Source organism: Scyliorhinus torazame, chromosome 13 (assembly GCF_047496885.1).
Source record: "Scyliorhinus torazame isolate Kashiwa2021f chromosome 13, sScyTor2.1, whole genome shotgun sequence".
Taxonomy (NCBI): Eukaryota; Metazoa; Chordata; class Chondrichthyes; order Carcharhiniformes; family Scyliorhinidae; genus Scyliorhinus; species Scyliorhinus torazame.
The window spans coordinates 25,745,362-25,767,787 of NC_092719.1; the positions used below are offsets into that span (position 1 = coordinate 25,745,362).

Sequence of the window (22,426 nt, forward strand, 5' to 3'; positions counted from 1 at the left end):
TGAGGTGTTCACCCTTTGCAGCACCTCACAGCAGTCCCTCTCTTCTATTACCCCACCCCAGCTCTACCTCCCATTTCATCTTAACCCCCTCTATGGACCCCCTTATTCTCCTCCAGGATCCTCCCGTAAATCGCCAAGACTACCACCTTCTCCAACCCCCCCTGCCGACAGCACCATCCCCAACAGCGAGGAGGCATTATTGGGAAGGTCGGGAAAACCGTCCTTGCGAAATCTTGAACCTGCCGGTACCTAAACCCTTCCCCCTGCGCCAACCCGTACTTCTTTCTCAGCTCCTCCAGGCTCGCAAATCGTGCTCCAAGAAACAGATGCTTCATTTCCTTAAACCCTCTCTCGTCCCATCTCCAAAACCTTGTATCCATCCTCGCCAGCTCAAACCCATGATTCCCCCTAATCAGCATCTCCCCTGACCCGGCCCCCAGCTTAAAGTGCTGTCCAAACTGCCTCCAGATCTTCAAAGTAGCCACCACCACCGGACTCCCCGAATACTTGCCTAGTGCCATCGTGGGCGGCACCGTTGCCAGTGCCCTCAGCCCCGACCTCCTACACGAGCCCTCCTCCATCTCAACTTATCGGGACACCCCCACCTTAACCCCGCCCCGCGCCTTCTCAGCATTTGCCGCTCAGTAAGTTTGGGAGGCCTAGCCCCCTCTGCCAACCTCTCTGCAAGACCACCCTCCTAACCCTGGGCACTGCCCCACCCAAAAAATAGGCATAGTGACCAATTTGTCCACCTCCTTGAAGAAAGATTTTTTTTTTTTTAATTTAGAGTAGCAAATTATTTTTTTTCCAATTAAGGGGCAATTTAGCCTGGCCAATCCACCTAACCAGCACATCTTTGGGTTGTGGGGGTGAAACCCACGCAAACATGGGGAGAATGTGCAAACTCCAGTTGGACAGTGACCCAGGGCCAGGATTTGAACCCGGGTCCTCAGCGCCATAGGCAGCAATGCCAACCACTGTGCCATGTGCCACCTCGTGAAGAAAGATTTTGGTATAAAGACCAGCAGGCACTGAAATAGGAACAGAAACCGCGGTAACACATTCATTTTAACTGCCTGCACCCTACCCAGCAACGAAAGAGGGAGATTGTCCCAACTTGCCAAATCGGCCTTCACCCTCCCCATCAAACTAGTAAAATTATACCTTGGAGCCCACTCCAATCCCGTGCCACCTGCACCCCCAAATACCTAAAGTGGGTTGTCGCCAGACAAAATGCTAACTTGCCCCTTAATTGAAATGTTTTTTTAAAACTGTGCGCTTGGGTCACACTTGAACCCCCAATCAAACTTAGCTTGTGATGCTATCCACAGCTGAACATCTGGCTGACGTTCAATATCACAGCTCACTCATGAAGACTGACCACATGGGCAAGTTTTTGTAGGGTGAACATATACCCAACAAGGATCAGAAGATGCAGGAGATGAAGGAAGAAACTGACAAATCGGTTAAAGCTATTGCTCTGACCTCTAAACAGAATAATTTACAAGCCTCTAAGAAATTAAGGATCAATAAGAAATTATAGAAAAATGCTGATTATTTCTTTCAAAACTAGGGCTCGTCCGGGATTTGAACCCGGGACCTCTCGCAGCTTAGAGTGATAAACTCCCCTAAGCGAGAATCATGCCCCTAGACCAACGAGCCCTCCTCTAGCTGCAATTGAAGATTTTTAACTTGTCTCTCTCAGAACTGCCACGTCTCTGCTACTTCAGGCTGTATATAGGAGCTGTATGGAGGATGGATCAGATTACACAGCCATCCAACAGTGAGGCAACACACACACATGTTCCTTGTCAGCTGGGCAATATCTAACGGAAACATGCAGACCAGGAATGTACAAACATTAATCTGCACTGAGTTGTCTGATCTGAACCAGCTGGTATTTGGGGTAATAAAATTAGCCTCTGTATATATGTGCGAAACAAGCAAGGAGCATCAGCCAAGGTTCCAGCTTCTGATCATTGCTCAGCTACCGCTGCTGGACGAGGTGAGAATAGGGTAAGGCTTTGGTGCGGTGCCCTCAAACAGCTGGTCTGCATACTTCAGGGGTCGCTAATAGAGCTCATGCGTCAGAAAGTTATGGATTCAAGATCTGCTCCAGGATTTTACTCATGTAATTGAGGTTACCACTGTTGGCAGTGCTGCCTTTTGGAAGGAGCATCTGTATAAAATTCCTTGCTGTTAGTTGAAGAAGAGCAGCAGAGTTCACACCCTGTGCCCTGATCACCATTTTCCTTAAGCAACACCTAAAACTGATTAGCTATCCCTTGCCTGTAGGAGGTGTTGAGGCGCAGGGGCGGTGTTCTTACCTCTGTGCCAAAGACTCTAGGTTCAAGCCCCAATTCAGGACTGGATGACCACAGGAGATGTATTTGTAAAGTGGTCTGTGGTAGTATGTATTGGGGGTCATGTGGGACTGGAAGCCCTAATGTCATTGGCTGACAGATCCCGGGTCCTGGTTGGCCGTTGACCTCATACTCCGCCCTGAAGGCGAAGTATAAGAAGCCGGTGCCTTCCCCCGCAGGCCAGTTTACTATCGGGCTGCTGGGGAACAGACACGCTTAATAAAGCCTCATCGACTTCACTCTATTCGTCTCACGGAGTCTTTGTGCGCCACATGGTCAAACAGGTTGCTTATCACGGTGGCACAGTGGTTAGCACTGTGGCCTCACAGCACCGAGGTCCCAGGTTCAATCCCGGCTCTGGGTCACTGCCCGTATGGAGTTTGCACATTCTCCCCATATTTGTGTGGGTTTCGCCCCCGCAACCCAAAAGGATGTGCAGACTAGGGGATTGCCCCTTAATTGGAAAAATGAATAGGGCACGCTAAATTTTTTTTAAAAATAGGTTGATTATCAGCCTATGGATGCTTCTAATCGGGTGGTGAGAGTTTCCTGGTCAGCCATATTACAGAAGGTAACGATAATCATGGACCAATCCAATGGAAATCTATGGTTGCCAATGCCAGCTTAGGGCATGGTACCTGCAGGTGGTCATTATTTCCCATTGTTGTTTGTGGAACCGTGGAGTCTGTATGTGGACTGTTTCCTGCAAACAGGCTACACTCCATGAATATTTCATTGGCTAAATGATTGGGATGTCCAATGGTTTGAAAAAGTGCTTTATTTTCTTTGTTGGTTTAAAATGCAATTTATTGTACTTTGCCAACTGTGAAGTTTATTATCAAATCTGTTAAAAGGAATCTGTACTGTATAAATACACATAGATGGACAGCTATCTTGCACTGTCTTTGAACAGTAAGAAGTCTCACAACACCAGGTTAAAGTCCAACAGGTTTATTTGGAATCACTAGCTTTCGGAGCATAGTGACTCACCTGAGGAAGGAGCTGTGCTCCGAAAGCTAGTGATTCCAAATAAACCTGTTGGACTTTAACCTGGTGTTGTGATACTTCCTACTGTGCTCACCCCAGTCCAACGCCGGCATCTCCACATCATGGGCGCGATTCTCCGACCTCCCACCGGGTCGGAGAATCGCTGGGGGCTGGCGTGAATCCCGCCCCCGCCGTGTCCCGAATTCTCCGCCACCAGAGATTTGACGGGGGCGGGAATTGCGCCGCGCCGGTTGGCGGGGGCGGGAATCGCGCCGCGCCGGTTGGCCGAAGACCCGCTGCTGTCAAGCCTTTCTCGCCGGCATGGATTAAACCACCTTTTGAACGGCGGGACAAGGCAGCGCGGGCAGGCTCCAGGGTCCTGGGGGGGGGGGGGCGCAGGGCGATCTGGCCCCAGGGGGTGCCTCCACGGTGGCCTGGCCCGCGATCGGGGCCCACCGATCCGCGGGTGGGCCTGTGCTGTGGGAGCACTCTTTTTATTCCGCCTTCGCCAAGGTCTTCATTATGGCGGAGGCCGAAGAGACCCCCCCCCTGCGCATGCACAGGGATGACATCAGCAGCCGCTGACGCTCCCGCTCATGTGTCGCCCGGCGAAGACCTTTCGGCGCCGGCTGGCGTGGCGCCAAAGGCCTTTGCCGCCAGCCGGCGGAGCGGAAACCACTCCGGCGCGGGCCTAGCCCCTCAAGGTGAGGGCTTGGCCTCTAAAGGTGCAGAGATGGCCGCACCTTTGGGGCAGCCCGATGCTGGAGTGGTTCCCGCCACTCCATTACGCCGGAACCCCCCGCCCCACCGGGTAGGGGAGAATCGCGCCCCATGTGTTTGAACAACCAGTGAGTGTCATTTTGTCTGAAAGGTAGGATGGGAATGATGTGACTAAGTCGTTCTTCATGAGGAGACTATGGTCGCAGACTCTCTGTGCTGCCTCTAGGTGGAGGCTCTGTTTCTGTAACATGAGAGCCCCCTCCAATTGCTGTGTGCACGGAAATTATAGAGATGTGGCAGTTCTTAGAGAGAGCAGGAAGCAAAACATCTGGAGAAGGGCTCGTTGGTCTAGGGGCATGATTCTCGCTTAGGGAACTGTCAACGTTGAAATTGCGAGAGGTCCCGGGTTCAAATCCCGGACGAGCCCTATTTTTCTCTTTCTCTGGATGCAATATAAACCAGGAATCTCACTGTTGTCATTTTATTTTACAAAGATTATTTCCTGTATAATTCTACTCTCATCCCTGCAGCCCTCTCAAATACATTTCAACCAACTTTGTGTTCCCTCAGGATCTTAGGTACAGAAAGCCTACCTTGCCCATATGATGTCCATGCACACAGCAATTGGAGGTTTTCTTCAAACACCCCCCCCCCCCGCTACAATCTTTCCCCCTTCCCTCCCAGTTCTTTATGGAGTCCTGCTGTGCAAGTTTATGACCACTGTGAGAACTTCGCCAAGTGACCGTTCTTGTGTGCAGTGACATGGAGCAGCCTATTCAACCTTGGAAGGCATCACAGTTAAGGAATACAGGCTTTGTTTTCCTTTTTGTTGTAAAAAATATTTTTATTCTCCTTTTTCACATTTTCTCCCAAATTTACACCCACCAACAATAAACAATAATCATTAACAAATATGTCAATCCCCATATCAATAACAACAATCCCATCCTCCCACCAAACCCCAAACATTAGCCCGCATGTTTACATAAACAAATGACAACAAGGAATTAGGGATCACCCATAGTCGCCATTAACACACACATCCCCCCTCCCCCAACCCTCCCACCCACACGCCCCAATTCGATGTTATCCAGTTCTTGAAAGTGCATAATGAATAATGCCCATGAATTGTAGAACCCCACCATCCTACCCCTCAGTTCAAACTTAACCTTCTCAAGAGTCAAGTATTCCAACAGGTCCCCCCCGCCACGCCAGGGCACAGGGTGGAGAGGTTGCTCTCCAACCTATCAGGATCCGTCTTCGGGAGATCAACGAGGCGAAGGCTACAACATCTGCCTCCGCACCCGTTTCCAACCCCGGCTGGTCCGACACCCCGAATATGGTCACCCGGGGGCCCGGGTCCAGTTTCACGTGCTCCACTTTAGAAATTACCCTAAAAACCTCCTTCCAGTAATCCTCCAGCTTTGGACAGGACCAAAACATATGAACGTGATTACCGCTCCCCCCCCCCCCCCCCCACCAACGTTCACACACATCTTCTACTCCTTCAAAGAATCGGCTCATCCTCGCCCTCGTGAGGTGCAGTCTGTATACCACCTTCAGCTGTATCAGCCCCAACCTCGCACACGAGGTGGAGGCATTCACTCTCCGGAGTACCTCACGCCAGAACCCTTCCTCCATACCCTCTCCCACTCTTCCTCCCACTTTGCTTTGATCCCTTCCAATGGTGCCTTCTCCCCTTCCAAAATAGCTCCGTAAACCGCCGATACTACCCCAATGTCCAGTCCCCCTGTCGTCAGCACCTCCTCCAGCAATGTGGAGGCCGCTCCACCGGGAAGCTCTGTATCTCCTTTCTGGCAAAATCTCGAACCTGCATGTATCTAAACATTTCCCGCTGCTCCAGTCCATACTTCACTTCCAGCTCCCTCAATCCTGCAAACCGACCCCATAGAAACAAATCTTTTAGTGTCTTAATCCCCTTCTCCTCCCATTAGGCTTTCTATTCCTGATGTGCACGCTTATAATCTGTTAAGTCCAAGAGTGCAAACAAGAGCGTGCTCTGGCTGCCTATGCTTGCTTCAAACTCAGGGGAACTGGCATTGCATTGACCCGAATAGCTGTGCCACTTGTGATAAACCACCTCAGCAAGCTGGTCTCTCAGGGCCCATGTGATTCAATATGCAATATGGTGAATTTACTCATTGTAACATCACGAGATCTACCTGCACCCATTATAATCAAATACTTAATGCCGCTACCACGTATTGCAAGGACAGGTGGTTTGGGATCTTTGCAATAGTACAACAGTGTGAAAGTGGCTGCATTTATTCCAGTCTCACTCTAGGTGTTCATGTGGAAGTCCTGGATTTTGGCAGAGTTTGAAGTCAGCCCAGTAACACAATTGCAACAGATCTGCCTTGTTTTTGAATTTAATGATCAAAACCCATAGTGCAAGAAACCAGCAACTCTAAGGAAGAGTAGGTGGCACTGTAACACAGTGGCTAGCACTGTTACTTCACAGCACCAGGGACCCAGGTTCGATTCTCAGCTTGAGTCACTGTCTGGGCAGAGTCTCCATGTTCTCCCTGTGCCTGTGTGGGTTTCCCTCCCACAAATTCCCTCCCACAAAATCCCAAAAGACATGCTTGTGATGCGCAATCAAATACTCTCAAGATAAGGTGAGTCATAACTAATAGGCTTTAATCTGCTAGAACTCTTCCCCAGCAGCTTCGATACAGAAAGTGAAGGCTGCTGGGACGGCACTGGTTCTTCTCCTCTGCCTCTCAGGGCGGAGCTATGTACATCAGCCAATGGTAGACTCCTGGGTCTAACCAATGGTCATCCACCTCTCAGGTACCTGGGCAATACCTGGGAGATTCCGCAATTACCACATTTACCCCCTGTTAAGAAAAGAGCCCGGCGGGGTGATGGCCAGCGTTAATAGTCGCCTTTCGCATGGTATGACCAGGTATGGAGGTACCGTGATGTTGAGGGTAATTACAAAGTTTTCATGGTGCAGCAATCAGTCGATCGGGTGGCCTGGTCGTCCTTCTGGAGTGTCTGGGCTTCGGCGGTGATTCTGATGGGGGTCCCGGAGGTTGCGACTCCGGGAACGTGATGTCGTCCTCCCTGGCAGCTTCGTCACCCCTAGGCGGCGCTGTTGGGGCGAAAGGTGGACAAGGGGGGAAGGCACCTGTAGGGGGCGTCGGTGTGTGTTCGGGCTTAGGCAGGGGCGGCGGGAGTACTGACCCTCCAGTTAGGTGCTGTGGTGGGGGTGGGGGCAATGGTGCGGGTGCACGTGGGGCTCCGGCGGGCACCAGGTCCTGAAGGGAGACCGTGTCTTGGCGGCCGTCAGGGAACGCTACGTAGGCGTACTGGGGGTTGGCGTGCAGCAGGTGGACCGTCTCGACCAACGGGTCCGACTTGTGCGCCCGCACGTGCTTCCGAAGCAGGATGGGTCCAGGTGTCGCTAGCCAGGTTGGGAGCGAGGTCCCGGAGGAGAACTTCCTGGGGAAAACAAGGAGACGTTCGTGAGGTGTCTGGTTCGTGGTTGTACAGAGCAGTGACCGGATGGAGTGGAGGGCCACTGGGAGGACTTCCTGCCAGCGGGAGACTGGGAGATTCCTGGACCGTAGGGCCAGCAGGACGGTCTTCCAGACCGTTCCGTTCTCCCTCTCTACCTGCCCGTTTCCCCGGGGGTTGTAACTTGTTGTCCTGCTCGAGGCGATGCCTTTGCTGAGCAGGAATTGACGCAGTTCGTCACTCATAAAGGAGGACCCCCTATCACTGTGTATGTAAGCGGGGAACCCGAACAGTGTAAAGATCATAGCGTTATCATAGAATTTACAGTGCAGAAGGAGGCCATTCGGCCCATCGAGTCTGCAGCGGCTCTTGGAAAGAGCACCCTACCCAAGGTCAACACCTCCACCCTATCCCCATAACCCAGTAACCCCACCCAACACTCAGGGCAATTTTGGACACTAAGGGCAATTTATCATGGCCAATCCACCTAACCTGCACATCTTTGAACTGTGGGAGGAAACCGGAGACCCAGAGGAAACCCACGCACACACAGGGAGGATATGCAGACTCCGCACAGACAGTGACCCAAGCCGGAATATACCCTGGGGGGCCCTGATGACGGTGGTTGTGGTCATGTCTGGGCAGGGGATGGCGAATGGGAACCGGGAGTACTCGTCAATCACGTTAAGGAAGTACGTGTTGCGGTCGGTGGAGGGGAAGGTGCCTTTGAAATCCATGCTGAGGCGTTCAAAGGGACGGGACGCCTTTATCAGGTGCACCCTCTCTGGCCGGTAGAAGTGCAGCTTGCACTCCGCGCAGATTTGGCAGTCCCTGGTGACGGTCCTGACCTCCTCGATGGGGTAGGGCAGGTTGCGGGTCTTGATAAGATGAAAGAAACGAGTGACCCCCGGGTGGCAGAGGTCCTCGTGGAGGGATCGGAGGAGGTCCACTTGTGCGGTGGCACAAGTGCCGCGGGACAGGGCATCAGGAGGCTCGTTCAGCTTCCCCGGGCGGTACAAGGTCTCGTAATTGTAGGTGGAGAGTTCTATCCTCCACCGCAAGATCTTGTCGTTCTTAATCTTGCCCCGCTGTGCATTATCGAACATGAAAGCAACCGACCGTTGGTCCGTGAGGAGAGTGAATCTCCTGCCGGCCAGGTAATGCCTCCAGTGTCGCACAGCTTCTACTATGGCCTGGGCCTCCTTTTCGACTGAGGAGTGGCGAATTTCGGAAGCATGGAGAGTGCGGGAGAAGAAAGCCACAGGCCTGCCCACCTGATTGAGGGTGGCCACCAGAGCTACGTCGGACGCATCGCTCTCGACCTGGAAGGGGAGGGACTCGTCGATGGCGCGCATCGTGGCTTTTGCAATGTCGGCTTTGATGCGGCTGAAGGCCTGGCGGGCCTCCGTCGACATAGGGAAGGTTGTGGACCGGATCAGGGGTCGGGCTTTGTCTGCGTAATTGGGGACCCACTGTGCATTCTAGCTGAAGAACCCGAGGCAGCGCTTCAGGGCCTTGGGGCAGTGAGGGAGGGGGAACTCCAGGAGGGAGCGCAAGCGCTCAGGGTCGGGACCTATGACTCCACTTCGCACTACGTAGCCTAGAATGGCTAGACGGTCGATGCTAAACACGCATTTATCCTTATTGTATGTCACGGATTTTCACGATCTGGAGAAATTTGCGGAGGTTGGTGTCATGGTCCTGCTGGTCATGGCCACAGATGGTGACGTTATCCAGATACGGGAATGTTGCGTGTAAGCCGTACCAGTCAACCATTCGGTCCATCTCTCATTGGAAGACCGAGACCCCGTTCGTGACACCGAAGGGAACCCTTAAAAAGTGATAGAGCCGCCCGTCTGCTTCGAAGGCAGTGTACTGGCGGTCACCATTACGGAGGGGTAGCTAGTGGTAGGCAGACTTGAGATCCACCGTAGAGAAAACCTTGTATTGCGCGATCCTGTTCACCAGGTCAGCTATACGGGGGAGAGGGTACGCATCCAGCTGCGTAAACCTGTTGATGGTCTGGCTGTAGTCAATGACCATCCATATGTTTCTCCCCGGTCTTTACCGCCACTACCTGAGCTCTCCAGGGGCTGTTGCTCGCTTCGATGACCCTTTCCCTCAGCAGCCTCTGAACCTCCGACCTGATAAAGGTCCGGTCCTGGGCACTGTACCGTCTGCTCCTGGTGGCGACGGATTTGCAATCCGGGGTGAGGTTCACAAACAGGGAAGGCAGGTCGACCTTAAGGGTCGCGAGGCCGCAGTCAGTAAGGGGGGGCATAGGGCCGCCGAATTTAAAAGTCAGGCTTTGCAGATGGCATTGGAAATCCAGCCCAAGGAGGGTGGCTGCGCAGAGGTGCGGCAGGACGTACTGGCGGAAATTGCGGAATTCCCTGCCTTGGACAGTGAGGTTCGCTAGGCAGAACCCCTTTATCTCCACCGCGTGTGACCCAGAGGCCAGGGAGATCCTTTGATTTACGGGATGGGTGATAAGAGAACAGCGCCTTACCGTGTCAGGGTGAACAAAGCTTTCGGTGCTCCCTGGGTCGATCAGGCACGACGTCTCGTGGCCGTTGATGGAGATCGTCGTTGTAGCTTTCGCAAGCGTCCGGGGCCGACTCTGGTCCAGAGTCACCGAGGCCAGCTGCAGTAATGGAGAGTTCTGGTCGGGCAGCATGTAGTCGGCTGTGCTGGGGGCCTGGGGCCCCATCCAAGATGGCGTCACCCAAGGGTCGCACATGGTGTCCGGGGATGAAGAAGATAGCGGCGGCGAGGGACAAAATGGCGGCGCCCACCCGTCCAGCATGGTGTCTGGGGGGCAAAATGGCCGCGCCCACGGGTTGCACGTGGCCTTGGGATAGGGGGCTGGCGGCGAGCGCTGGGCAGTCGGGGCCTGAAAGGGGGGTTGTCGATAGTCGCTGGAGACCGCGGCCACGGCGCGGGCCTGGCAGACCCCCACACAGTGGCCCTTCTTGCCGCACCCTTTGCAGGTAGCGGTCCGGGCCGGGCAGCGCGGGTGGAGATGATTCGCCAGCCCGCAGAAGAAACAGCGGTGTCCGGTGGCGTTAGCAGGCCGTCTCGCCGCGCAGGCTTGCGAGGTCAGGGGAAAGGTCTGAGGGGCTGCCGCTACGGGGTGCCACGCAGCCCAGGGGGGCGCCGCGCGATCGGGAGCAAAGGACAGCGCGTTTTTATATGCAACGTCCATGGACCCCGCCAGTGCCCATGCCTCTGCAAGTCCCAGAGTGTCCATTTCTAGTAGCCTTCAGCGGATATCGGGGGAGGTCATACCTGCCACGAAAGCATCCCTGATCAAAAGTTCCGTGTGCTCGTTCCCGAAACTGGCGGGCAGCCACAGTTTCGGCCCAGCACCAGCAGCGCCCAGTAGAAGTCTTCCAACGTTTCCTTGGGGCTTTGCCGCCTAGTCGCCAGCAGGTGACGAGCGTAGACCTGGTTCACAGGGTGGATATAATGTCCTTCTAGCAGCTCGGTCGCGGCAGCATAATTCGCCGCCTCCTCGATAAGGGGGTAGATCCCAGGGCTGACCCGTGAGCGTAGGAGATGCATCTTTTTTCCTTCTGTGGAGGTGTCGGTGGCCGTGTCGAGGTAGCCCTTAAAGCACGCCAGCCAATGTTTAAAAATAGCAACAGAGTTGTCCGCGTGGGGGCTGAGCTGAAGGCACTCCGGTTTGATACGGAGATCCATCCTTTCAACTGAAGTTGTAGCAGATTAAATTGATGCGTAATCAATTACTCTCAAGACAAGGTGAGTCATAGCTAATAGGCTTTAATCTGCTAGAACACTTCCCCAGCAGCTTCGATACAGAAAGTGAAGGCTGCTGGGATGGCATCGGTTCTTATACTCCGCCTCTCAGGGCGGAGCTATGTACATCAGCCAATGGTAGACTCCTGGGTCTAACCAATGGTCATCCACCTCTCAGGTACCGCAATACCTGGTATTACCACAGCTTGTTAAGGTGAATTGGACTTTCTGAATTCTCCCTTAGTGTACCTGAACATGTGTGGCAACTAGGGGTTCTGCATTTCAGTGTTTTTTGTTTTTCCATTATTCGTTCAAGAGATGTGGGCATCAGTGGCCGGGCCAGCATTTAAGAGTCAACTGCATAGCTGTGGATCTGGAGTCGTATGTAGGCAAGACCAGGTAAGGACGACAGATTTCCTTCCCAAAGGGACATTAGTGAACCAGGTGTTTTTTTATGACAATGGTTTCATGGTCATCATTAGACTTATTGAATTCAAATTTCACCATCTGCCCAGGCAGCATTCAAACCCAAGGCCCCAGAGGTTGGATTACTAGTCCAGCGACAATACCACCACGCCACTGCTTACTTGTGACACTAATAAAGATTATTATTATGAGGAAATGCAGGAACTAATTAACATAGCAACAGGAGTGGATCATTCAGCCCCTCGAGTCTCTTCTGCCAGTCAATGAAATCATGGCCAGAATCTTGTTAAATGACATCAGGCCCGGGAGATCTATCTGCCTTTAATCCCATTAGTTTATTCAATACCGTCTCCCTGGTGATGGTTATTGCACCATGTTCCTCTGCATTAACTCCAGTTTTTGGAAAATGTTTATTCTCCTCTACTGTGAAGACAGAGGCAAAATATAGGTCCAGTGACTCCGCCATCTCTGTTTGAGTCATAGAGTCATAAGCTGGAATTTTACAGCAACCCCCACCCCCCCCCAGGGTAGGATGGCAGGAGGGGTTGTGGGGCTATCAATTTGGCAGCCATCACAGGGCCCTGTGCCCACTGCCCTGCCCGTCCCGACTGCAATTTTACCAGGGTGGGGGAACTGTTGTGTGAATTGCCCTCCTTTGGACCATGCAGATTGAGACTATGAAGTGGCCAATTAATGGTCACACTTCCTCTCCCTGCTGCCACTGTGAGTTTACCTGTGGCACAGCAGGCTGACGTCATACCCAGCCTGCTAGGTGATAGCTAGTGGATTGATGGTCAGGGTAAGAGGATAGTACCTCCAATTAGGGCCTCCCCTGTGTCCATCAGAGGCCCCCCACCAAGGCATTCGCTGCCCCTCTCCCCACATTACCTCTTGAAATGCAATGAAATGAAAATCGCTTATTGTCACAAGTAGGCTTCAAATGAAGTTACTGTGAAAAGCCCCTAGTCGCCACATTCCGCCGCCTGTTCGGGGAGGCTGCTTCAGGGAGGCTGGTACCTCTTCCCTTCTGCCCTGTCCACTTCGGCACCCCCACTCCCTGCTTCCGTCGCTGGGATCTGCCGGTCTAGCCCCAGTGAGCCTGCAGACTCACCTTTATGTCTGGATCCATCAGAGCCCGCTTCCCATCCCAGCAGTCCCCACTGCTTCCCGAGTTGTCAAGACAACAGAGCTGCTATCCTTTTGATTGACCAACAGCTTTGAAGGTGGCACTTCGCCCCTGGTGGGTGAAGAAGGCCAGCCTCCAGTAGATTGATGGCCTGACGGCTGTTAAATAGCTGAGCGGTGAGCCCTCCAAGCGGCGGGTGGAGATCCTGCCCCCCAGCATAATATTCAGCTTATAAAGTCATAACGGCACAGAAAGAGGCCACATGGCCCATTGAGTCCATGCTAGCTGTCTGTGGAGCAATCCACTCAGCCCCATTTCCCTGCGCTATCACCATAACCCTGGAAGTTTATTTTCCTCAAGTGTCCATCCAATTTCCTTTTGAAACCATTTATTGTCTCCTCTTCTGCTACCCTCACTGATAGTGAGTTCTGGGGCATTATTATTCTCTGCATAAAAAAGTTCTTTGTCACATTCTGCCTGCATCTCTTGTCTAAAACCTTCTATCTGAGTTCCCTAGTCCTTGTAACATCAGCTATTGGGAATTGATTTTACATAAGAACTAGGAGCAGGAGTAGGCCATCTGGCCCCTCGAGCCTGCTCCGCTATTCAGTGAGATCATGGCTGATCTTTTGTGGACTCAGCTCCACTTTCCCGCCCGAACACCATAACCCTTTATTCCTTTATTCTTCAAAAAACTATCTATCTTTATCTTGAAAACATTTAATGATGGAACCTCAACTGCTTCACTGACGGCTGGGAATTCCATAGATTGGGTGAAGATGTTTTCTTTGTCTACATTCTCTAAACCTGTCATAATCTTGTACATCTCTATCAAATCTCCCCTCAATCTCCCTTGCTCCAATGAGAACATCTCCAGCTTCTCCAACCTAACTTTGGAACTAAAATCACCCTTTCCTGGAAACATTCTAGTAAATCTCCACTGCACCCTCTGAAGGATTTTCTTAAAATACAGTGACTAGAACTGGATCCAATACTGTAGTTGTAGCCTAAATGATGCTTTAAAAAGGTTCAGCCTAACTTTCCGACTTTTGCTCGATGGGCTGAACATACCAGTCGTGGGGGAGGACAGGAGACAGGAACTGGAAGCACCGAAACAACTGGAAGAGATCATGGAATGCATTAATTTCATGCAGTCAGATAAATCACAGGGGTGGGATGGGTTCCCCGGTGGACTTCTATAAGATGTTCCCAGCAGCATTGGTCCCGCACCTGCTGGAGATGGTCAATGACTCGCTGTCGAGGAGGGTCCTGACACCCACGTTGGCACAGGCATCGATCTTACTGATCCCCCAAAAAAGACAAAAGGTACAGCAGAGTGTGGGTCATATAGACCCATCGCACTCCTGAACATAGATGTCAAAGTCCTGGCGAAAGCTCTGGGGAGGCGGCTGGAGAGATTACGGAAGTGATTACGGAAGATCAGACCGGGTTAGAGAAGGGCAGGCAGCTAATGGCGAACATAATACACCTGCTCAATGTGGTTATGACCCCACCCAGGGAGGGACACCAGGTGTTATCGTCTCCCTGGATGCTGAGAAAGCCTTCAATCAAGTAGAATGGAGGTATCTTGTGGGGGTGCATGAACAGTTTGGGCCAGTGTTCACATTGTGGGTGAAATTACTGTACGGCGCTCCCATGGCGAGCGTGCGGACAAACACCACCAGCTCTGAATATTTTTGGCTGAATAGAGGCACAAGGCAGGGATGCCCGCTGTCCCTGTTGTTGGTCACACCGGTAATTGAGCCACTGACCATCACCCTTCGATCAGCCAAGGGGTAGTCAGGCATCCAGAGAGGGGGCAGGCAGCACAGAGTTTCACTCTGTACAGATGACCTGCTTTCTACGTGTTGATCCGCCTAGCCAGAATGGGCAGGATAATGGAACTCCTGAGGGAGTTTGGAGCCTTCTTGTGTTACAAACTAAACTTAAGCAAGAGCAAGGTCTTCCCGGTGAACGCCCAAGGGGGAGGAGCAGAGTTGAGGTGGCTGCCGTTCAAACCGGCCCAAATGAAGGGGACCCAGATAGCTCACGACTGGATGTGGCTCCATAAATGGAACCTGTCCAGCCTGGTGGAGGAGGTGAAGGGGGACCTTCAGAGATGGGACTCGCTCCCACTCTCCCTGGCGGGAAGAGTGCAGATGGTAAAAACGAACGTGCTGCCTAGGGTCCTCTTCCTATTTAGATCACTCCCAATCTTCATCCCTAAATCCTTCTTCACCAGGGTGGATAAACTGATCATGGCCTTCATCTGGGCGGGAAAGAACCCTAGGATACGGAAAACCGTCCGACAAAGAGGACGACATATTGGGGGCTTGGCTCTGCAAAACTCCTAGTCTATCACTGGGCAGCAACAACAAAGAGGGTGCGGGTGTGGTTGAGAGAGCCGAAGGTGACTTCCGGTTGCGGCGATGCAGAGCTAAGCCGCACGATTCGGCAGCTCCCGCTACCACGGACTTTCGGGCTCGCTAGAGGAGCCCCAACGGAACTTTTTTTGACAAACACCCGTGGGGAAGGGAAGAGAGAGGTCCCCCTCCAACACCTATGAAACGGACCCGAAGTGCAACGGCCAGAAACGCGGCACTGGAGCAACGGGAGAAGCGAGGTAAAAAAAACAAAATGGCGGCGGCCAGGGACAAAGCGGAGCTGCAGGAGTTCATCAAGCGCTGCTTCGAAGAGCAGCGTGAGGAGATGCACAAGGAGATGCTGGCGCCTATGCTTTCGGCAATTGAAGGATTCGGGATCGGGAAGAGGCGTGGACCTTTGTACAAGCCCAAAAATTGGACTCTAACTGAGGGTTTGTGAGGGTGGGGGGGATGTTCGAGGTTTGATGTGTGATGGTTGTATATAGGGGGTCAATCACACGCAGGAAATGTTATATGGGCTGGGGGAGCGAGACAAGGCCGCGACAGGAGCTGCGCCAGAGGGGGCTGAGCGGGCTGTGGAAAGCGCGGGGTTTCTCCTTAGGGGGTTTATGGATCAGATGGGGGGAGTGGACCCATGGCGGTTTGTAAGGCCACAGGCCAGGGAATTTTCTTTCTTTTCCCATGTACACAAAGCCTACTCCCGGATAGATTTTTTTGTTCTGGGCAGGGCGCTCATCCCGAGGGTGGAGGGGATGGAGTATTCGGCCATAGCTGTTTCGGACCATGCCCCGCACTGGGTGGAACTGGCGCTGGGAGAGGAGAGGGACCAACGCCCGCTGTGGCGGCTGGATGTGGGACTGCTGGCGGACGAGGTGGTGTGTGGGAAGGTGAGGGGGTGTATCGAAAGGTACTTGGAGGCCAACGACAACGGGGAGGTGCGGGTAGGGGTGGTATGGGAGGCGTTGAAGGCGGTGATCAGGGGAGAGCTAATCTCCATTAGGGCTCATAGGGAGAAGACAGAGGGCATGGAAAGGGAGAGGTTAGTGGGGGAGATTTTGAGAGTGGACAGGAGATACGCAGAGGCCCCGGAGGAAAGTTTACTTGGGGAAAGACGACGGCTCCAGACGTAGTTTGACCTGTTGACCACAGGGAAGGCGGAGACACAGTGGAGGAAAGCGCAGGGGGCGACCTACGAGTATGCGGAAAAGGCTAGTCGGATGCTGGCACACCAGCTCCGTAAAAGGACGGCAGCGAGGGAAATAGGGGGAGTCAAAGATGGAAGGGGAGTCACAGTTCGGAGTGCAACGAAAATAAACGAGGTATTTAAGGCCTTCTATGAAGAGCTGTACAGATCCCAGCCCCCAGCGGGGGAAGAGGGTATGAGACGATTCCTAGACCAACTGAGATTCCCGAGGGTGGAGGAGCAAGAGGTGGCTGGTTTGGGGGCACCAATTGGGTTGGAGGCGCTGAGCAAGGGTTTGGAGAGCATGCAGGCGGGGAAGGCCACGGGACCGGACGGGTTCCCGGTGGAGTTCTACAGGAAGTACGTAGACCTGTTGGCCCCGCTACTAGTGAGGACCTTTAATGAGGCAAGAGAGGAGGGGACCCTGCCTCCGACAATGTCGGAAGCGACAATTTATTTGATCCTAAAGCGGGACAAGGACCCACTGCAATGTGGATCGTACAGGCCGATTTCGCTCTTTAATGTGGATGCAAAGTTGCGGTCAAAAGTGCTGGCCACGAGGATCGAGGACTGTGTCCCGGGGGTGATTCACGAGGACCAGACAGGATTTGTAAAGGGTAGGAAGCTAAATACCAATGTGCGGCGGCTCTTAAACGTGATAATGATGCCATCGGAGGAGGGAGAGGCGGAGATAGTGGCAGCTATGGACGCGGAGAAGGCCTTTGACCGAGTAGAGTGGGAGTACCTCTGGGAGGTGCTGCGTAGGTTTGGGTTCGGGGGAGGGTTTATCAGTTGGGTTAAGCTCCTTTACAGAGCCCCGGTGGCGCGTGTAGTGACGAACCGGCGGAGGTCGGAGTACTTTTGACTGTACCAAGGGACGAGGCAGGGGTGCCCCCTGTCCCCCCTGTTGTTCGCATTGGCGATCGAACCATTGGCCATGTCATTGAGGGAGTCTAATAAATGGAGGGGGGTGGTCCGAGGGGGAGAAGACCATCGGGTGTCGCAATATGCGGATGACCTGTTGCTGTACGTGGCGGATCCAATGGAGGGGATGGTGGAGGTCATGCAAACTCTGAGGGAGTTTGGGGAGTTTTTGGGCTATAAGCTCAATGTAGGGAAGAGTGAGCTCTTTGTATTACAGGCGGGGGACCAAGAAAGAGGGAAACGGGACCTACCGCTGAGGAGAGCGGAGGGGAGCTTTCAGTATCTGGGGATCCAGATAGCCAGGAGTTGGGGGGCCCTACATAAACTGAATCTGACGAGGTTGGTGGAGCAAATGGAGGAGGATTTCAAAAGATGGGACATGTTACCGCTCTCGCTGGCGGGTAGAGTGCAGTCGGTCAAAATGGTGGTCCTTCCGAGGTTTTTGTTTGTGTTTCAGTGCCTTCCCATCGTGATCACTAAGGCCTTTTTTAAGAGAGTAGGCAGGAGTATTATGGGGTTTGTGTGGGCGAATAAGACCCCGAGGGTAAGGAGAGGGTTCCTGGAACGCAGTAGGGACCGAGGAGGGTTGGCGCTGCCAAACCTGGGGAGCTACTACTGGGCAGCAAATGTGTCGATGATCCGCAAATGGGTTATGGAGGGAGAGGGGGCGGCATGGAAGAGGATGGAGATGGCGACCTGTAAAGGAACGAGCCTGGGGGCGTTGGTGACGGCACCGCTGCCGCTCTCGCCGACAAAGTATACCACGAGCCCGGTGGTGGCGGCAACGTTAAGGATCTGGGGCCAGTGGAGACGGCACAGGGGTGCAATGGGAGCATCGGTGTGGTCCCCGATCAGGGGTAACCACCGGTTTGTCCCGGGGAAGATGGACGGGGGGTTCCAGAGCTGGCATCGGGCGGGGATTGGAAGAATGGGGGACCTGTTCATCGACGGGACGTTTGCGAGCCTAGGGGCACTGGAGGAGAAGTTTGAGTTACCCCCGGGAAATGCCTTTAGATATATGCAGGTGAGGGCTTTTGTGAGGCAACAGGTGAGGGAATTCCCGTTGCTCCCGGCACAAGAAATTCAAGACAGAGTGATCTCGGGTGTATGGGTCGGGGAGGGCAAGGTGTCGGAAATACACCAGGAGATGAAAGAAGAGGGGGAAGCGCTGGTAGAAGAGTTGAAGGGTAAATGGGAGGAGGAGCTGGAGGAGGAGATCGAGGAAGGTCTGTGGGCAGATGACCTAGGTAGGGTTAATTCCTCCTCCTCGTGTGCCAGGCTCAGCCTGATACAATTTAAGGTGGTTCACAGAGCTCACCTGACGGGGGCGAGGTTGAGCAGGTTCTTTGGGGTAGAGGACAGATGTGGAAGGTGCTCAGGGAGCCCGGCGAACCATGTCCATATGTTTTGGCCATGCCCGGCACTGGAGGGGTTCTGGAGAGGAGTGGTGGGAGCAATATCTCAGGTGGTAAAAGTCCAGGTCAAGCCAAGCTGGGGGCTAGCAATATTTGGAGCAGTGGACGAACTGGGAGTGCAGGAGGCGAAAGAGGCCGACATTCTGGCCTTTGCGTCCCTAGTAGCCCGGCGAAGGATCTTACTAATGTGGAAGGAGGCGAAGCCCCCCAGCGTGGAGGCCTGGATAAACGACATGGCTGGGTTCATAAAGTTGGAGAGGATTAAGTTCGCCTTGAGAGGGTCTGCGCAGGGGTTCTACAGGCGGTGGCAACCGTTCCTAGACTATCTCGCGGAGCGTTAGAGGAAGATCGGTCATCAGCAGCAGCAATCTTGGGGGCGGGGGGGGGGGGGGGGGGGGGGGGGACTGCCTGGGTGGGTGGATGATCAAGAGATAACATGAAGGGTTGGGGAAACTGGCACGTATGGGAGAGAGCCAGTGTACAAAGCCATGTAAATATATCATTTTGCCATGTATATATCTTGCTCTGCGCAATTTCTCGCTATTTTGTTACGGGGGGGGGAGGGGGTTATTGTTTGTAAGGGACAAAAATTGTGTTAAAAAACTTTAATAAATATATATTTTTTTTTTAAAAGAGAGAGAGCCGAAGGTGGCAGATGGAGGATGCCACTTGTACTGGGATGTCCCTCCGGGTGCTGGCCACCGTCTCACTCCCATTCCCCCAGCCAAGCACTCGAGGAGCCACATTACGGGCCTGGAACCAGCTCAAGCACCATTTCAGACTGGGTGACATGTCTGTTGCAGCCCCCATCTGTAGGAACCACAAATTTATCCTGGCGAAAATAGACGCCACTTTCAAAACGTGGAGAGAAGATGGAGGGGTACTGACAGTAAGGGACATGTATGTGGAGGGCAGAGTAATGACCCTGGGAGAGCTAACCGAGATGCTCCAGCTCCCGAAAGGGAATGAACTCCGGTATTTACAGGTGCGGAACTTCCTCCACAAGGAGACCGCGATGTTTCCCCAGATGCCTGGACACACCCTACTGGACAGGCGATTGGTGCCGGACCTGCTAGGGGACGATAAATGTGGCGACGATTGTGTGAAGAGGGCCCCATTGGACGGGATGTGAGAAAGTTGGGGGGTGGAACAGGGCCTGGAGAAGGAGGAGGGCTCTGAATCGAAGCTCTGTTCAGGGTAAACTGCACCTCCTCATGCGGAGGGCTGAGCCTAATGCAGCCCGGGGTGGTGCACCGGGCACACCTAACCAGGACACGGATGAGCGGATTCTTCGCCGAGGTGGAGAATACGTGCGAGCAGTTCCAGGGGGTTCACCCAAACACATGTTCGGGTCCTGCCCCAAACTCATTGGGTTCTGGACCATCTCCTTCGAGGCCATGTCTCATGTCCAGAGTGGTGGGGGTGGCCTTCATTGGCTGGCTTTGGGGTATCGGAGCATTCAGAGCTCTTTGTGGGGAGGGGGTGTGGGCAACGCCCTGGCATTCGCCTCCCTGATTGCCTGGCGGAGACTTCTGCTTGGATGGAGGTCGGCAGCACCACCCAAGGCCTCAGACTGGCTATCCCACCTGGAGGAGTTTCTAAAACTAGAGAAAATAAATATCGGCAGCAGAGGATCAGATGAAGGGTTAAACTACACGTGGAAACAATTCACCAACCTCTTAAAAAACCTGTTCATGACTAGCAGCTAGAGGAGGGAGCAGGGTCAGGGTGGGGTGGCGGCGGGGGGGGAGAAGGGGGAAACTATCAGAGTAGGGAAGTAGGGGTCAGGGGGAAGTTAGACAGGGGTCACTGCAATGTAAATAGACACTTACCTCTTTTGCTGTATTTTGTCTTTTGCTCTGTTTTTTTGTTTGATAACACAAATGTAAATTTTGACCAAATGGGTGCAAATTATTTATAACCTCAGTTATGATTAACGTAACTGTACAACTGAACTATCTGATAATAAGTCTTACGTGTCATAAATGAAAAATTCCAATTAAACCTTTTTAAAACAACTTTTGTACTGAATAACATTATTTAAGAAATTCAAGATTCCACCTGCTTTGCTAAATACCATCTCAATAACCCCTGCCACCCCAAGATCCCTCTGTTCTTGCGCACAGTCTAGAACCATTAAGTTGATATTGCCTCACCCAATTCCTTCTGTCAAACTACATTACCTCCCTGTTTTCTGTAAGTGGTAGTATATATTAGGTGCTTTGTGGTAAGGCCCTGTACGGGGGTAGTTCCCTGCCTGCTGGCTCCGCCCAGTAGGCGGAGTATAAATATGTGTGCTCCTCATACAGCAGCCATTTCGCCAGCTGCTGTAGGAGGCCACACGTCTTAGTGTAATAAAGCCTCGATTGCATCCAACTCTCGTCTTTGTGTAATTGATCGTGCATCAATTTATTAAATTCCATTTGCCACTTGTCTGCCCATTCTGAGAGCCTTTCTATGTCCTGTTGCAATTTCTTCTTAATATCCAAACAGACAACATCCAGTGCATTGCCTTCATCAGCCTGCTCTGTTACTTCATCAGAAAATTCAATTGGATTTGTCTGTTACAAATCCAGCCTGTTGAGAGTTGCCCCCAGTTCCCATTGACTTCAATGTTACTGCTGTCCCTCGATTTGACGTTTGATCAAATGCAGCCTTGACATCAAGGGCAGCCGCTCTCCCTCATCTTTGGAATTCAGCTCTTTTGTCCATGTTCAGACTAAGGCTGTCATGAGGTCTGGAGTCAAATGGTTCTGCCAGCGCCCAAACCGAGCATCAGGGAGCAGGTTATATTTTATAAAATTTAGAGTACCCAATTTTTTTTTTCCGATTAAGAGGCAATTTAGCGTGGCCAATTGACCTACTCTGCACATCTTTTTGGGTTGTGGGGGTGAGACCCACGCAGACACGGGGAGAATGTGCAAACTCCACAATCTCAGTGACCCAGGGCCAGGATCGAACCCAGGTCCTCTGCGCTGTAAGGCAGCAGTGCTATCTACAGCGCCACCGTGCTGCCCTTTCAGGGAGCAGATTATTGGTGACTAAGTGGAAACATTTCCTCTGTGTCTAACCCATCAAACAAACGCTTTCACAGTTTTAAGAACCTCAACATGCAGCTTTCTCTTCTTGGTAGTTATGACCTCACAGTTCTGGTATTATCCTTGTAAATCTTGTTTGCACCTTCTCCCATATCCTTATTGTAATTTGGGACCAGAACTATGCTCAGTGCAATATTCCAAGTGCTGTACCTGACCAAGGACGTTTCATTGCATCGCTGTATAGAATGGATATAGCGCCATCTGTCAGTACAGGAGGAAACTGCTTCCTCCATCCTGATACAGAAGCAAAATACCGTTGATGCTGGCAAACTGAAATAAAAACAGAAATGCTCGAAATACTCAGAGGTCAGGCATGATCTGCAGAGAGGGGAGCAGAGTTTACGTCTTAGGTCAATGATCTCCATTTTCTTAGGAATTACATATGTCAAAAGGCCAATGCCTGTCTAGTTTGCAGTACTGTAGACACGGTACGAACTTTATGGAGTGAATGCCATCAGGATTCTCCCGTTCCACTCCCATAACTTGACGGAAACTCCATTTCAGCTTGCGTGCAATGCCATATCCCTGGTTTTCAAATGATTCCAATGAGGACTGACG

General features: G+C 52.6%; 2 non-coding genes across 2 annotated transcripts; one reads left to right on the top strand and one right to left on the bottom strand.

The window, feature by feature from the left end:
- Positions 1–1,572: 1,572 nt before the first annotated feature.
- Positions 1,573–1,662, bottom strand: trnap-agg (transfer RNA proline (anticodon AGG)). Its single transcript is given in 2 exon segments — positions 1,573–1,608; positions 1,627–1,662. It is a non-coding gene; the product is annotated as a tRNA-Pro (tRNA).
- A 2,745-nt stretch (positions 1,663–4,407) lies between these two features.
- On the top strand, positions 4,408–4,497 carry trnap-agg (transfer RNA proline (anticodon AGG)). Its single transcript is given in 2 exon segments — positions 4,408–4,443; positions 4,462–4,497. It is a non-coding gene; the product is annotated as a tRNA-Pro (tRNA).
- Positions 4,498–22,426: the final 17,929 nt, after the last annotated feature.